The 18,157-nt window shown below is 36.0% G+C and overlaps 1 protein-coding gene across 6 annotated transcripts in view; it reads right to left on the bottom strand.

Moving 5' to 3' along the window:
- FNBP1L (formin binding protein 1 like) overlaps positions 1-18,157 on the bottom strand; it is a 124,586-nt gene that overhangs the window by 62,387 nt on the left and 44,042 nt on the right. The window lies entirely within an intron of this gene.

The raw sequence follows: 18,157 nt of genomic DNA, 5'->3' as shown, positions 1-18,157 counted from the left end.
CATTTATCAATCAGTGGACAGGGGCTGTTTCCATAATTTGGCTATTGTAGATAATGCTGCTATAAACTTTGGGGTGCGTGTATCCCTTTGAATTAGTACTTTTGTATTCTTTGGGTAAATACCAGTAGTGTGATTGCTGCATCAGAGGGTAGTTCTATTTTTAGTTTTTTTGAAGAACCTCCATACTGTTTTCCAGAGGGGCTGCACCAGTTTGCATTCCCACCAATGGTGCAAGAGGGTTCCAGGTTCCCTTTTCTCCATATCCTCGACAACACCTGTTTCCTGTGTTGTTTTTAACCATTCTGACAAACTGGAGGTGACTACAGCTCTGATCTGCATTCCCTGATGATCAGGGAGGTTGAGCATCTTTTCATGTCTGCTGGCCATCTGTTATGTCTTCTTTGGAAAATGTCTGTTCAGGTCCTCTGCCCATTTTTGATTATTTGGTTTTTTTGGTTTTGTATTGTGTAAGTTCTTTTTAATATATTTTGGACATTAACCCCTTATCAGATAGATATATCATTTGCAAATATCTTCTCCTATTCCATAGGTTTGCCTTTTAGTTTTGTTTATTATTTCCTTTGTTGTGCAGAAGCTTAAAAATTACTATCTTATTCACTTGCCATACTCTGGAGGTCAAGAACCATGTATTATTCATCTCGAAACTCCCAAGGCATAATAAGCACCATGCCTGGCACCATAGCAAGCACTCAATGAAGCTAAACAAAATCAAATACACCTGGTAAATTCTGCATTTACCATACGTTTGACCTTGGGCAGTTATGAAGGCTCTCTGAACTTTTTCCATCTTAAAATGGGAATCCCATCACACACCTCAATAGGGTTATGATAATGTCATTAAGTGTTCTACAATGCAGTAAACATGATACCAACACATCACAAAGTTATGTTATCCTGCAGAGCTCTTTCAATCCTCAAATATTCCTTTCGACCTCTTGTCTAAGAAATCATCATTTCCTATCCTTCAAATTGACTCCAATCTCCAAATTGACTAAAAACTTGGTGTTTTCTCCCTCTCCCATATCAAAAACCTATGTTGATAAAATAGTCAAAAATCATCCCTTTTTGTATCTCTAATAGTTCTTCTTTTTCTAAATCACCCATTGTTTAATCAGATTCATTATTTACATATGAATCATCTCCAAGTCTTCGCCCTTTATCCCTTTCCCTACCTTAAATCATTTTAAATTCTACTTGTAAAGGTAAATTCTATCTAAACAGCAGAGGCAGAATTCATCAGGCTATCACAGTTTGGTATTACTACTCTATTTCTATTCTTTCATACAACTCTTACATTATCATGTGGCTTCTGAAGCAGACTTGGAAACAGCAAAACAATGCACTGCCCAGTGAACTTAATTGGAGTATTAGTATTTCCTATTATAAATTGAATTCTCTTTCAAACTAAGTAACTCTCAACAAAAAACATTCCCCCCTAAAGGAACAGTCTGAAGCTAAAACAATCACCCTTCATTTTTCCAAAATGCTTCAAAGGCTTCTTCCCACCATCATCTTCATCAAATTTTACATTACACTTATTTTTCTTCTAGATAAAATCTTTAATTTTTTAAAATTACAAACCCCTATTAGTAAAAAATGTGAATATCTGTACATGTAACTTTGTAAATTATATACACTATACTATTAAATTACATAATTGTGAAATGCACAAAAATAGAAATTTTAAAAAGAAGTTTAAATGAAATAAATGTTAGTTTTAAATAATTTTTTAACTTATTTAACAAAAGCCTTTGGGCCATTACTTTTTAAAAATATGAACAATTTTAGTGAGAGCAATGAATTAAATATGCTTCATTATTTCTAAAATCTTGGTATAATACTTAATAGCAAATAAATCAAAAAGCCTTGGTTCCAAACTGTGAACACTTAATGTTTAGTGATTATCAGAGTTGGGGAAACAAAAAACATCCCACAAAGATATAAAGTTCTAAATGGAAAAAATTCATTATTGACTATACTTCCCAATTCCTTCTTAAACCTCATTTACCTATATGCAAAGGCTTGTGTTAAAATCTGGCTAATAAAGGTCCTTGATGTTAGTTTGTTATTTTTACAAACTAATCAGGAAACACCACATGTTTATATTTTTAACAAATAAGTTCAAACTCCACTGAAACTGTGATATGATTTTGTGTGTCAATTTGACTAGGCCACATTGCCCATATATGTGATCCAATATTATCCTGGGTGTTTCTGTGAAGGCATTTTTAGATGAGATAAATATTAAATTGGTAAATTTAGAATAAAACAGATTACCCTCCATAATGTGGGTGGGCCTTATCCAATCAGTTGAAAGCCTTAGCAGAACAAAGACTGACCTTGCAAGATGGGATGCTGCCAGCTGACTGCCTTTGGGCTAGAACTGCAACAAGAACTCTTCCCTGGGCCTACCTTGTGCAGAATTTGGAGTTGCCAAGCCTGTAAAATCGTTGTCACAGAATTCCTTATAAACCAATCAATCTCTCTCATTTTCTCTACACACACACACACACACACACACACACACACACACACTCTCTCTCTCTCTCTCTCTCTCTCTCTCTCTCTCTCTCCCCCCCTCCCTCCCTCTCTCCCCACGCCCCCCCACCCTTGGTACTGTTTCTCTGGAGAACCCAGACTAATACCCTGACTTTAAAACAAGAAATTTCTGTTTCCAACTGTTTTAAGGTGCAGATATAGTATTTGCAGACACACAAAATTATACAATGATGGAAGCATTTCCAAACATTCAGCATCAAAATGCTTTCTCCACAGCTCACATTTCTTTGGAAAAGTAGTCATTTACTATTAAAATTTTCCTTTTATCTTGAAGGAACAGATTAAATTTTCTCAAAAATACGTGCTAACAAAGCATACTACTAATGGTCACTTATTAAAGAAATGGTCAACAAATTTGAAACAGCCAGGAGATGAAACAAACCTGCATGAAACAACAACCTTCAATGGTTCCTTCCATTTCATTTGGAAATACTGTAAAAAATCTGTATCTATTGTATTATAAGGGCATTATTTTCATAAAATTGACAATAAAAATATGTTATAATATTCTGTGGTGTTCTGGCTTCACCTTTTTTTGCTTACCGATAAATGATGAAGTGAATAAATTGCAATCATATCCTAATTTCCTTTTTAAAATTCCATTCAATGCACTGCAGTATCACCGGTTATACAATTCCTTCATAAAACACTGTTCAAATAATTTACCATTGAGTACAAATCTTCAACATAGCTCTCCTTTAGTGGTTCACAAAAAAGTAGTTCTAAACACACTTTATTCCTGAAACAATCTTAAAACACTATGTGCTGAGATACCATAATCAAACTGCATAAGCACGCTTTTAGCATATAACTTTTCCTAAAATATTTCTAACAGTATGTTGAGACCATTAGTTTGTCACCATGTTATTTTACACATACTATATCACTATTTTTACCACAAAAAGAAGAGCAAGTGTATTTCTAAAAGTACGCTTTCACCATTAAGTGTGAAATCTGAGAGGATTCCAGCACACTCATGTGCATAGTAGCATTATTCACAATAACCAAAAGATGACAACAACCCACGTATCCATCAACAGATGAATAAATACACACTATGGTATATACATACACTATTATTCAGCCTTTAAAAGGATATTTTGATACATACTACAATCTGGATGAACCTTGAAGACATTATTCTAAGTGAAATAATCCAGTCAGAACAAATACTGTGATTCCATTTGTATTAAGTCCCTAGAGTAGTCAAACACATAGACACAGGAAGTAGAAATGTGGTTCCTAGGGGCTGAGGGGAGAATGGGGAATTACTGTTTAATAGGTAGAGTTTCTTTGGAAAGATAAAAAAGTTCTAGAGATGTGGGAATGCAAGCTGGTGCAGCCACTCTAGAAAACAGTATGGAGGTTCCTCAAAAAACTAAAAATAGAACTACCCTACGCCCCAGCAATTGCACTACTAGGCATTTATCCACAGGATACAGGTGTGATGTTTTGAAGGGGCACATGCACTCCAATGTTTATAGCAGCACTATCAACAGTAGCCAAAGTATGGAAAGAGCCCAAATGTCCATCGATGGATGAATGGATAAAAAAGATGTGGTATATATACACATACACAACACACACACACACACACACATATATATATAATGGAGTATTACTCAGCAATCAAAAAGAATGAAATCTTGCCATTTGCAACTACATGGAGGGAACCTGGAGGGTATTATGCTAAGTGAAATTAGTCAGACAAAGACAAATATCATATGACTTCACTCATATGAGAACCTTAAGAGACAAAACATATGAACATAAGGGAAGGGAAGCAAAAATAATATAAAAACAGGGAGGGGGACAAAACAGAAGAGACTCATAAATATGGAGAACTGAGGGTTACAGGAGGGGTTGTGGGAGGGGGGATGGGCTAAATGGGTAAGGGGCACAGAATCTACTCCTGAAATCATTGTTGCACTATACGCTAATTTGGATGTAAATTTAAAAAAATAAAAAATAAAATAAAAAGATTCAGGGAGCACTATTTTCAGAATGGGTAATTAAGAAAAAAAAAGTTCTAGAGATAGATGGTGGTGATGACTGCACAACACCATGAATGTACTTAATTTCAATAAATTGTACACTTAAATGGTAAATGTACTTATACCACAATAAAAGGAAGGAGCTTCCCAACACTTATCAGTAAATTCAGTGAAATTTAGTATATTCTTGCTCGTGTGACTTTAAATAGCACTAAAAAACCGCACAGGTCACCATCTGGATTCTTATTTTTCAAACTCTTGCTTATTCTGATGATTTCATATTATCATCTGATTATTCTAAGACTCAAAATACATTCAGGGCAAGCTCATTACTAACAGTAACAGATCTGTGGCCAGATTTCAAATAATTTTCTCATGGAAAACCATTCTAGTCGATCATGATAATGGCCATTGTATCTTTTTTCTTTCTTTTCTTTTTTTTTTCTTTTTTAACATTTATTTATTTTTGAGACCCATAGAGACAACACGAGCAGGGGAGGGGCAGAAGAGAGAAGGAGACACAGAATCCAAAGCAGGCTCCAGGCTCTGAGCTGTCAGCACAGAGCCCGATACGGGGCTCAAACCCATGGACCATGAGAAGTCAGACCCTTAACCGACTAAGCCACGCAGGTGCCCAGATTATTTAAATATTCAAAAATATCACGGGACAACTGTACAAGCAGAAAACATCAGAGAAGCCAAATAATTGAGTTAGTTATATTTTAACTAAGATTTTCATATACCTATTAAGCAAAGAGATCCCAAATAAAGGCCAACTAGGAAATATACCAATCAGCATTAAAAAGCAGGCTAAAGGCAAGATACACGTTTGACTAAAATTGAAACAAAGTTCTCTGTTTTTTAACCACTTTGGGGGAAAAAATATGAATTGAAAAAAAAGTACCTCTGAAAGACAAAAGTCTTAACATAGAAAATTTTAAATCCTATTACATTATATACCCATATTGTACATGATTTGTTGCCTCAGTCAATCCACGAATTAAAAATAAGAATTTATGGGGCGCCTGCGTGGCTCAGTCGGTTAAGCGGCTGACTTCGGCTCAGGTCATGATCTCGCGGTCCGTGAGTTCAAGCCCTGCGTCGGGCTCTGTGCTGACAGCTCAGAGCCTGGAGCCTGTTTCAGATTCTGTGTCTCCCTCTCTCTGACCCTCCCCCGTTCATGCTCTGTCTCTGTCTCAAAAATAAATAAACGGTTAAAAAAAAAATTTTAAAAATATAAGAATTTATGTCAAATATAGATTTAATATTATGACCTTTAAAATGCAGACAAAACAGTTTTTCATTTTTAAGATAAAATTTATTAAATCCATTGAATAACATTATCTTGGTTTTCAACTAGACATGTTAATTACAATACATTAAGAATCAGTATGATAAACTCTAAACATTTAAAAATGAGTGATTTAAATTTTGAAAAGAAGTGAGCAGAGAAACTAATTTAGCAATATTCATATAAAGAATAAAAAGGCAAAGTAAATAGAAAGAGATCCAAACAAGATTCATGGTTGAAATGTTAATATATTCAGTGAACAAATGTTCATTTTAAATTCTTGTGATTTTACCAGACATTTTACTTTTTCTCTAAGCAGAACTCAACAAAAACATCAATTCCAAACTGCAAAATAACTTCACCATAAAGTTGTCTCATTACTCTGAATCCAAGAGACATGAGAAAAAAGTACAAGTTCATTTATCATTTTTATATGACAGTTTCCAATCATTTGAATCACTTCATTTTTTAACAATGATTTGAGTATTTTTATGGGATTCAATGACTTTAATGTTAAAAACCAGGTGCTGATAACAAAATTAACCTCATCACACAGCCTAGCACATACAAGGCACTTACTTGCTGATTGAATAACCATTCTATTTGCATAGCACTTTTTTTTTTTTTAATTTACATCCAAATTAGTTAGCATATAGTGCAACAATGATTTCAGGAGTAGATTCCTCAGTGCCCCTTACCCATTTAGCCCATCCCCCTCCCACACCCCCTCCAGTAACCCTCTGTTCTCCATATTTATGAGTCTCTTCTGTTTTGTCCCCCTCCCTGTTTTTATATTATTTTTGCTTCCCTTCCCTTATGTTCACGTTTTGTCTCTTAAAGTCCTCATATGAGTGAAGTCATATGATATTTGTCTTTGTCTGACTTATTTCATTTAGCATAATACCCTCCAGGTTCCATCCACGTAGTTGCAAATGGCAAGATTTCATTCTTTTTGATTGCTGAGTAATAATCCATTGTGTGTGTGTGTGTGTGTGTGTGTGTGTGTGTGTGTATACACACAACGTCTTCTTCATCCATTCATCCATCGATGGACATTTGGGCTCTTTCCATACTTTGGCTACTGTTGATATTGCTGCTATAAACATGGGGGTGCATGTGTCCCTTCGAAACAGCACACCTGTATCCCTTGGATAAATGCCTAGTAGTGCAATTGCTGGGGCGTAGGCTAGTTCTATTTTTAGTTTTTTGAGGAACCTCCATACTGTTTTCCAGAGTGGCTGCACCAGCTTGCATTCCCACCAACAATGCAAAGGAGATCCTCTTAGTATCCTCGCCAACATCTGTTGTTGCCTGAGTTGTTCATGTTAGCCATTCTGACAGGTGTAAGGTGGTATCTCATTGTGGTTTTGATTTGTATTTCCCTGATGATGAGTGAAGTTGAGCATTTTCTCATGTGTCGGTTGGCCATCTGGTGCATAGCACTTTTGAATTTACAAAGTGTTTTCACATGTATTACCCAATATCACCTTCAAAAACCTCTTGGACAAGACATTTTATAAACGAGAAAACCAAGTTTCTGACTCCAGACCTCATTTTCTTTCTACTACAACACACCATTGTTTGGTAAGTTTAGTAATTAATGTTTATTAGTAAATAATGGTCCCAGACCCTTGGTTTCACAAGTATGGAAGCTGATGCCCAGAATTGCTTAAGTAATGTGCCTCATAGCTGGCTAGCAACAAAAATGGGATGGGACTAGAAAGATTATCTTCTAAAATCTTTGCCAGTTTTATATTCTTAAAAGCCAAATGAGTAACTATTGTGAATACTGTTACTAAAAATGATGCATTTCTTTCATCAGGAAAAAAATAGATGGTTTGAAAAAAATTCTGGGTCACTGGGAAGCTTTGACGAAAGGAACAAATGAAAAAACCTCAAAGTTAGAAACTGCCTAACACAAACACACATGAATGCTTAAACTCTTTACAAGATTCCTGGTAAGTTGTTCAGTGTTTCTGAGCAGCATACCCGTTAGTGATCAGAACAACTCCTGAAGCATGAGAGAAGACAGACATTAAGAATTCTTTTCACTAACACAAAATGAAGTACAAAACTTTTAAATCAAATATAAGAATCAATCATAAAGCCTTATGTGTTCACAGCTAACACCCTCTAATCACTTTAGTTTCAAAGCCTGAGATCACATTTCTCCCCAGTCCATGCCAGCAGATACCTCAGGACTATATAGTGGAACATGTCAGGATATGCTCAAGTCAAACTAAAGAAGTAGAATCAAGCAGTATTTTGAAACCACCTATGGATTACAAATAAATGCTAAGTTATCAAAACAGGCAACTTATCCTCACTCCCCCATTCTCTCTACCTTTAGCATTGCTCTTATTTCTATGGATTTACTCTACATTATTAGCAGAGTCTAACTCATTCCATTTCCTTGCCTCCATTAACCCCTTAATTCCTTTTCCAACATATTCATTCTTACCAAAGCTTCTGTGAAATGTTCTCTCCCCCATCAGTGGTATGCCCTAATTAAATGTTATCTCATATTTAAATTCAAGAAAGCTATTATTTTCTGTTTTCTTAGGTACTGTTTTTTAATTCTGTAAAATGTTTAAAGTTATTTCACCTTATTCATTTGGGAACACACACACACACACACAAACATTCTAAATTAAAGCTGGCACCAAAGCCAACTAAATGTCCACACTATTCAGCATAAATCAAATGAATTATATGTTGCTCCAAGGTTCTACTGCATACTGGTAAGTGTGGTAATAAATAATAAATTTACTCAGTTATCTTACTTTTATCTTTAATGTAATTTAATTAAAAATAAGTATTTTATGTATAACAAAATGTTATAATTATTTTAGAAGTCACCATTTTATATTCAATCCTTGTTTTTCTAATTACTTTGACATAGCCTTGCATCCAAATGAAGTCCCAATAAAGTACTTTTGGTAAAGCACCAAGGGTCACAACTATTTAAAAAAAGACTTTCTTTACTAAAAAGCAGAATAATGACTCTGTTGTCCTAGTTTGGGCTTAGTCTATGGCTCTGATTCTCTGCCAAAGTTTCTCCAGCACTTATGAATACCAAAGTACTAGCAGAAACATTTTTAAGATCTAACACAACTGACTTTTCTCATTCTTGGATTCATATGGAACTGGAAATGTTTTTTAACTCTCATGGAGCTAAAAAGAAAAAAAAAATCAATTCATAATTTAGAGTCAACAACGTCTACCCCCAAAGCAAACTGAGGAATATTTTAAGTTTAAAATAAACAACTTAATTATTTGGATTTGTTTCCTTGTAGTTTTATCTGTTCTTTAAAAAACAGATGCAAACTTGTGTATTTGGAAAACTTACCTGTTATCTTTTCATTTTTAGTTAAAAAACTTAAATTTTAAATTAAGCTTTAGTGACTTCAAAATCTATCCAGTTAATTCTTCTAATACCCTACTGCTTATTTTCTTACTTCTCTTCCCATGACTTTCTCTTCTACTCTATCTCAGCAACTCATTCCAATGATCATTTCCATTATCATTAGCAGCAAGTACAGTATCTCCTACTCCCAATAAATTGGGAGTCTCTCATTCTCAGATGGCTAACCCTATCTGCCAAACTCACAAACTCCAGTACCCCAAGACCAGTAGCTTTTTTTTTTTAATGTTTGTTTATTTTTAAGAGAGACAGAGAGAGGAGGAGCAGAGAGAGAGGGAGACAGACAATCCTAAACAGGCTCCACACTGTCAGTTCAGAATCAGACACAGGGTTCGATCTCACAAATCATGGGATCGTGATCTGAGATGAAATCAAGAGCTGGACACTTAACTAAGCAGCCACCATGAGCCCAACTTTTTTTTTTTTTTTTTTTAAAGTAAGCTCTATGCCCAACACGAGGCTTGAACTCATGACCCAAAGATCAAGACTTGCATGCTCTACCAATTGAGCCACCAGGCCCTCCAAGGCCACTAATGTCTTGACCCCATAGACAGAACTTTAATCCATTGATCCTGACACATTATTTCTATCACTCATGCCCCTCCTTTTTCGACACAGCTTGGATTCCATAAGCCATCACTGTATTCACTCCATGCCAACAGCTTCAACTGTCTTTGCCCTCTCTTGCTTTGTTCAACTTCAACCCTAGTTTCATATTTAACTCTTCACCAATCCTCATGCTGGTGAAAAAAGGTGGGGTGGGTAGGAAGGATGGACAGATGAACCACCAAACCAACTACACTGACTGGTCATACTTTGAAATTTGTGCTTATTAACCCAAAAGGCTTTAAACTACTTAGCCCAAACCCATTCACCACCCCATTATCCTAGCCAACTAACTTATACCTTCTTACAGTTTAAATTTACACCACCTCCTATCCATCTCACTCTCAGCCAGTATCTTGCTTCCTACCTCACCAAAAGAGACACAATCAGAAGATAATTCCTCATTCTCCAACTCTATTTTTACCACAAACACCTATGTGCTTTTATTCTGCCTTCCTGCTTATTACTTTGGATACACCATTCACACCATTAGTGCTTCTGCCTACCCAAAGAACTAGTACTAGTTGTTAAAATGTTTAAGATTCTGAGCCTGCATATGCTTGATGCATTCCATGAAAAGCAAGAAGCTGAATAAGCAAGCTACAGCTGAATGAGCAGAGGGAAGAACTGAAGTTAGAATGGAAAGCATATGAGGGTCAGAATGCAGATTATCTTCCACCATAAGGGCCTTGGCTTTAACACTGATTGAGATGAAAACACACTGGAAGGTCTTGAGCATTAGCCTGACATGACCTGACTCAGGTTATTAAAGAGATCACTCTTCAATATTGATTTAAAAAAAAAAAAAAAAAAAGATTCATGGGGTACCTGGTGGCTCAGTCAGTTAAGCATCTGACTCCTGATTTTGGCTCAGGTCATGATCCCAGGGTCAGGGGATCAAGCCCCATGTTGGGCTCCATGCTGAGTGTGGAGCCTGCCTGAGATTCTCTCTTTTTCCATCTGCCCCTCTCCCGAACTCACACTCTAAAAAATAATTTTTTTTAACTTTTAATAATAATAAAAACATGACTCTGGACAAGGGAGACTTTTGGGGAAGGCTGCTGCAATAATCCAGATCATAGCTCAGGTTAGCTTGGCACAAGGTAGAAGGAGGAGAGTAATGAAAAGTGGTAAGATTTTGGATATATTCTGAAGGTGGTGCCAACAAAATTTTCTGATGTTTTCAGTGTGGACTATGAAAGAAGGAGAGACATCAATTTTGAGCACCGTGAACTAGAAGGATAAATCTGCTCTGAACTAAACTGGGGTAATTAAGTGAACAAGTCTAGTCAAGGAGAAAAGACAAAAGTTTTGGTTTTAGATAGTTAAGTTTGTGATATCCTTAGATATCCAAGATATGTTGAATAGGCAGTTAAATACATATGTCTGGAATTAAACAGAAGTGGTCTCCATGAAAATGTATGTTAAGACATGATCCTGAATGCAATTTCAATTCAGCTCTACTGCACACCAACGCTTAGAAGCTAGGGAATTGAGAAGGAACCAGCAAAGGACATTGAGGAGGGACCAGTGAGGTACAAATAAAACCAGAAAGTGTGGCATCTTGAAAGCCAAATGAATAATGTATTATTTAAAGGAGGAGGAAGTGATCCACTTGTCAAATGCTACTAAAAGTAAGAAGACTAAATAAAAACGGACCACTGAATGGAGCATTATGAAAATCATTGACAACCTTAACAAGAACAGTTTTGTTACAGTAGTGAAGGCAAAACCCTGACTAAAGTGAGTTCAGTGAGGATGAGGAAGAAAGAAATTAGAGGCAATGAATAAACACACCACTTTCAAGGAATTCTGGGTTTTTTTTAAATTTTTTTTTTACATTCATTTATTTTTTAGAGACAGAGAATGAGCACAAGTGGGCAGAGAAGAGAATGAGACACAGAATCTGAAGCAGGTAGGGTACAGGGAGAGAACAAGACACAGAATCCAAAGGAGGTTTCAGGCTCTGAGCTGTCAACACAGAGCCCGACGCAGGGCTAGAACTTACAAGCTGTGAGATCATGACCTGAGCTGACTTCGGATGCCTAACCAACTGAGCCACCCAGGCACTCCAAGGAATTCTGCTTTAAAGAGAAGAGATATGGGATGATAACTAAAAAGAGAAGTAGGATCAAGTGTGGGTGGTTTTTAGGTGGAAGAAACAGTATGATTATATGCTAATAGAAATGATACAAAAGAAAGGAAAACACTAATAAGGTAGACGAAAGGGAAGAACTGGACCAGCGAGCACTAAGCAGGTAAGAGGAGAGGTGTACATAATTGGTGGGGCTGACCTTTGCCTAAGACAATGAACAGTTCAAGTTATAGCAGGAGAGAAGGCGAGTAAATTGGCACAGGTTTAGAAAGTTTGGCAGACGTGGTGGTAATAGCTTCTGAAGAATTCTATGGTGATTACTTCTATTCTTTTCACTAAAACTGAAGCAAGGTCATTAGTTGAGAATACAGATATAGGAGGTATTAGAGATCTGAGGGGGAAGAAGAGTCCCTCTCCCATTTTTGCATTCATAATTTACATCAATAGGCATCACATATATGATAAGACAAAAATATAATTCTTCAAGTTCTCCAAATTATGGTTTATAAATGAATACACAAGAGTACCTAATTAATAGAGCCATGTCTTTCAAAGGCAATGATTTACCAGGCCATAAAACATTCCACACAAAAAAATAATTTATAAGATGGTAATGAGACCATGAGAATGTGCCTCTCAGATTACTAACCACAGGGAACAGAGCTGACCAGGGCCCCAACCACAGGGTTTCCCACTGGGTGCTCCCACACAAAGACTACGGAAGGCAAAGATATACAGACATCTGGTTCAGGGAGACCAAGGGTTCTTCTGATGGGTGAATCTGGCTCAAGGACTACCAGACAACCTTGCCAAACTCTCCTTAGAACTTCACTCTAGCCTAAGATGCTTCTACTCAATATTCCTTCCTCCTTCACCTCCTCCATTTAGGTCATACTTGCATGGTAGGGCTTTTTCAGCCTTCTCTGGCTTCCCCTCCATTTCCCCTAATAGGTTATCACCCCTAATGCATTCCCATATGGGTGGCTGCTTCTCAGAGAATACAAATTGATACAGCTGAAATGTCTTCAAAGGTAACATACTTAACTTTAATCTTTGGGAACAAAATTCTTGTCCCTAAAACTCAAAAGTGTACTTTTAAATCTTGTTTCTAATGAGGCTAACAAATGCAAATTCACTGAATAAAGCAAAGCCCAAGAGGTTACACAAATTTGAATATGTTACTGTTTCCAGTCTTCTGCCCTGCTCTTGTTCTCAAAAAGCAGCAAACTAAAGTCCTTAAGAGAGTTAAGATTAAAAAAAAAAATGAGCACAAGTTCATTTAGGACCTTTCTCACTTAAGTGAAATGACAATTCCATACAATTTTTCACCATCTCTACTTTTGCACTTTTGGTGATAGTACAAACTAAATAACATTTTCAAGAACTTTGTATTTTATGCAATTAAAATTTTGGGGTCTCACTTATCATATTATGACAGGGTTTTACTTAATCTGCTAAAAAGAATTTGAAGGGGCAGCCGGGTGGCTCAGTCGGTTAAGCATCCAACTCCTGATTTTGGCTCAGGTCCTGATCTCATGGTTTGTGAGTTCCAGCCCCATGTTGGGCTCCGCACTCATAGCACAGAGCCTGCTTGGGATTCTCCCCCTCTCCTTCTCTCTGCCCCTCCTCTGCTCTCTCTCTCAAGCATGCAAACTCTCCTCCCACCAAAATAAATACTTTTAAAAAATGAAAATAAAGTTAGAGTTTTGTTTGTATGTGTATAAAGTTATCTTTCAATTTATTAAAAATAAGCTAAAACTCGGGGCGCCTGGGTAGCTCAATCAGCTAAGCATCCGACTTCGGCTCAGGTCATGATTTTGCAGTTCATAGGTTCAAGCCCTGTATCAGGCTGTCTGCTGTCAGCACAGAGCCTGCTTCGGATCCTCTGTCTCCCTCACTCTCTGCCCCTCCCCAACTTGTACTCTTTCTCTCAAAAAAAAAAAATTTTTTTTTAATAATAATAAAATAAGCTAAAACTCTGAAATCAAAAAAATAGACTTGGTATTCAAACTTAACTGCTCTTTTATAGAGTAGAAATAGCTACAGTGGACATACAATTCTAAATATGAAGATACAAAGAAACAAAGATATTTCTAAACACAGTACAGTAAAACCTTGATTTGTGAGCATAATTCGTTCTGGAAACAGGTTTACAATCCAAAGCATTTGTATATAAAAGTGAATTTCCCCATAAGAAATAATGGAAACCCAGATGATTTGTTCCACAGCCCCAAAATATTCATATAAAAATGATTACAATATGTAATATAATACACAAAATAATAAAGAAAATACAAAACATAAAGAAAAATAAACAAATTAACCTGCACTTAACTTTGAAAACCTTCGTGGCTGGTGTGAGAAGACAAGAGAGAGGAGGGTTATTATATAGGACAACCTTCACTATCACCAACAGATGCTGACTACAGTACAGTACTAATGAACTCTTGTCATATACTGTATTTAATATAACTGGCAATAAGATAACAGAGGAAAGGGTCTATATATGCAGGCAGCATGACCTAGAAAGAAGCAAAGCATTCTTAACCTTGTATGGAAAAGCAAAGGACTATCCATAGGTGCTGTGAAGTGACAAAAAATACACAAGTGCCAGTTGTGGGCACCTTCCAATGTTCTAAAAAAAATCACTGATTCCTGCCAAACACCACAGCCTGAGACCAAGCATCTATCTGATCATGGGAGATGATTATCCACAAAGCCACAGTGAGAGAAAGAGAAAAGAACCACTGGCTCAGCTGTGATCATGTAATATTCGGCATCACATGCTACTCATACTGCAAGACATAGTTCATTTATCAAGTTAAAACTTATTAGAAATGTTTGCTCACCTTGTGGAACACTTGCAGAACAAGTTACCCACAATCCAAGGTTTTACTGTATTATATTGTCACTGAAGGTGATTAGTTAAGTCAGCAGATATTTTAAGACATTTTTACTTCTTAAAAAATTATTATTTTACTGATTGCTTATAATGTCATTTTTAAATTAAAATAGACATAAAATTTACTTAATCATTTTCAAGTGTACAGTGGCATTAAGTACATTAATATTGCTGTGCAAACATCACCACTATCTATCTCCAGAGCTCTCTTCATCTTGCAAAACTGAAACTCTGTACCCATTAAACAATAACTCCCCATTCTCCCCTCCCCTCAGCCCCTGGCAACCATCATTCAACTTTCTTGTCTCTATGATTCTACTACGCTGGGAACTTCACATAAGTGGAATCATACACTATTTTGTGATTTTTGTGACTGGGTTATTTCACTTAGCATAATGTCCTCAAGCTTCTTCTATATTTTAGCATTTATCAGTATTTCATTTTTAAGCCTGAATAATATTCCATTATACAATGTTTGTATGTATCATTTTGTCTCTTCCATTCATCTGTGAATAGCCACTTGTTTTGTTTCTAACTTCTGGTTATTATGAATAATGCTGCTATAAACGAAGATGTACAAATCTCTCTTCAAGACCCTGCTTTCAATTCTTTGGGGTATATACCCAAAGATGGAAACACTGGATCATAAAGGTAATTCATGCTATAGTTAATTTTTGAAGAACCACCATAATGTTTTTCACAGCAGCTGTACCATTTTACATTCCCAACAGTGTACAAGGGTTCTAATTTCTTCACATCCTGACAACACTTGTTATTTTCCTTTTTTTAAAATACAGCAATACTATTAGGTATGAAGTGGTGTCTCATACTTTTAATTTGCATTTTCTTAATGATAGTGCTGTTGAACATCTTTTCATGTGGTTATTGGCCATTTGTATACCTTCTGTGAAGAAATGTCTATACAAGTCCTTTGCTTGTTTCTGACAAGATTATTTGTTGTTGGGTAGTGGGAGTTACTTACGTATTCTGTGTATTAATCCCTAATAGATACATGATTTGCAAATGTTTTCTCTCATTCTCTAGGCTGCCTTTTCACTACATTAATAGTGTCACTGAATGCATAAAAGTTTTAAATTTCAATGAAGTCCAAAATTTATCTGTTCTCCCTTTTGTTGTCTGTGCTTTTGGCATCATATCCAAGAAGTCGCTGCTAAATCTAATGTCATGAAATTCTTCCCCTATGTTTTCTTCTAAGAGTTTTTATAATTTTAGCTTTTACATTTAGGTATTTTATTTATTGTTCATTTTGAGTTAATTTTCGTCCATGTTGTAGGGTAAAGGTTTATTTTCATTCTTTTGCGTGTAGATATCCTATTTTCCAGCACAATTAGTTGAAAAGATCACAGTGAATAGCCCTGGCACCTTTCTTGAAAATCATTTGATCATATATATGAGGGTTTATTCTGGGCTTTCTATTCTATCCTATTGGTCTTTATTCCACTACCATACTGTAACTTTGTACTAAGTTTAGCATCAAGAAGAGGGAGCCCTCCAAGATTTCCCCCCCCCCAAGATTATTTTGGCTATTCAAAGTCCCTTGAGACCCATATGAATTTTAGAACTGATTTTTCTGTTCTGCAAAAAAAAAAAAAAAAAAATTCACTGGGATTTTGACAGAGATTGGATTTAATCTGTAGATCAGTTTGGGTAGTATTGACATCTTTCCAATCCATATATATGGATGTCTTTTCATTTAATTTTATTTTCTCTGATTTCTTTCAGCAGTGTTTTATAGTTTTCAGGGGACAAGTCTTTCACCCTGTTGGTTGTTTATTCACATGTATTTTATTCTTTTTGATGCCATTATAAATGTTTTCTTAATTTCCCTTCAAATTGTTCATTGTTAGTGAATAGAAACCCAACTGATTTTTGCCTGTTGACTTTGTACCCTGCCATTTTGCTGAATTTGTATTAGTTCTAAAAGTTTTTGTGGAATCTTTAGTGTTTCTTACCTTTAAGATCATGTCACCTGTGAACAGAGATAATTTTACTTCTTCCTTTCAGAGGTGGATATCTTTTATTTGTTTTCTTGCAAAACTGCTGACTAGAACTCCCAATACTATGCTGAATAGATACAGGAAAAGCGGGCATCTTTGTGTTGTTCCTGATCTTAGAGGAAAAGCTTTCAATCTCTCACCGCTAAGTATGAGGTTAGTTATGTGTAAGCAGATAAATTTTAAATTGGGTTCTGAAAGATATGGACACCTAGAAGCAATAAAGGAATGCATTCCAAGAGGACTACATAATCAAAATCAGGAAAAGAGAAAGTAATTTTTCAAAACTTTTGTTAAAATAAACCGAGATCACAAAGAAAAATAATACATAAGTGCACAATGTTCATTATCCAAGAAAGAGAAGTGGCTACCAAAAGTATGTTACTGTCCAAATTCTATCTTTGTCAACTAAATCAATCATATGATCCACAAGATACAGAAATCTTGTGTGTTGCCAATCTACAAATTCTATCAAACAAGATGGATTACTAATTGGTGATAAAACCTGTGGGATGCAAAAGCATGAACTCTTATTATTAGTGAAAACCCTTCTAAGTTCACTATAGAGACTTTTTAAAAAGTGACCAGATTTTAAACACAACGAACCCAATGGATATAACAGATATAGTTAAAACATTCCATCCAAAAACAGAACATACGTTCTTTTCAACTGCACATGAAACATTCTCCAAAAGAGATCATGTATTAGGTCACAAAACAAGTATCAGCAAATTCAAAATGATCAAAGTCATACCATGCATCTTTCTGAACTCAATCAACCATAAGAAAAAATCTGAAAAGAACACAAATACAGGGAGGTTGAATAACATGCTACTAAACAATTAATGGGTCAACCAAGTATCAAAGAAGAAATAAAAAAATACACAAACAAATGAAAATGAAAACACAATGTTACAAAAGTTTGGGGATGCATCACAAGCTTCTAAGAGGGAAGTTTACAGCAATACAGGCCTACCTCAAGAAGTGAGAAAAATCTCAAATAAATAACCTAAACTTCCACATAAAGGATTTAGACAAGAAAAACAAAACCCAAAAACAGAAGGAAGGAAATAAAGATGAGAATAGAAATGATACAGAAACTATGGGGCGCCTGGGTGGCTCAGTCGGTTAAGTGCCCGACTTCGACTCAGGTCACGATTTCGCGGTCCGTGAGTTCGAGCCCCGCGTCGGGCTCTGGGCTGATGGCTCAGAGCCTGCAGCCTGCTTCTGATTCTGTGTCTCCCTCTCTC

The sequence above is a fragment of the Puma concolor genome, chromosome C1, assembly GCF_028749965.1.
Source record: "Puma concolor isolate L17-30 chromosome C1, mPumCon1.1.hap2, whole genome shotgun sequence".
NCBI lineage: Eukaryota > Metazoa > Chordata > Mammalia > Carnivora > Felidae > Puma > Puma concolor.
Note: the sequence above shows the minus strand (reverse complement) of the source record. Positions and strands in the feature narration are given on the sequence as shown.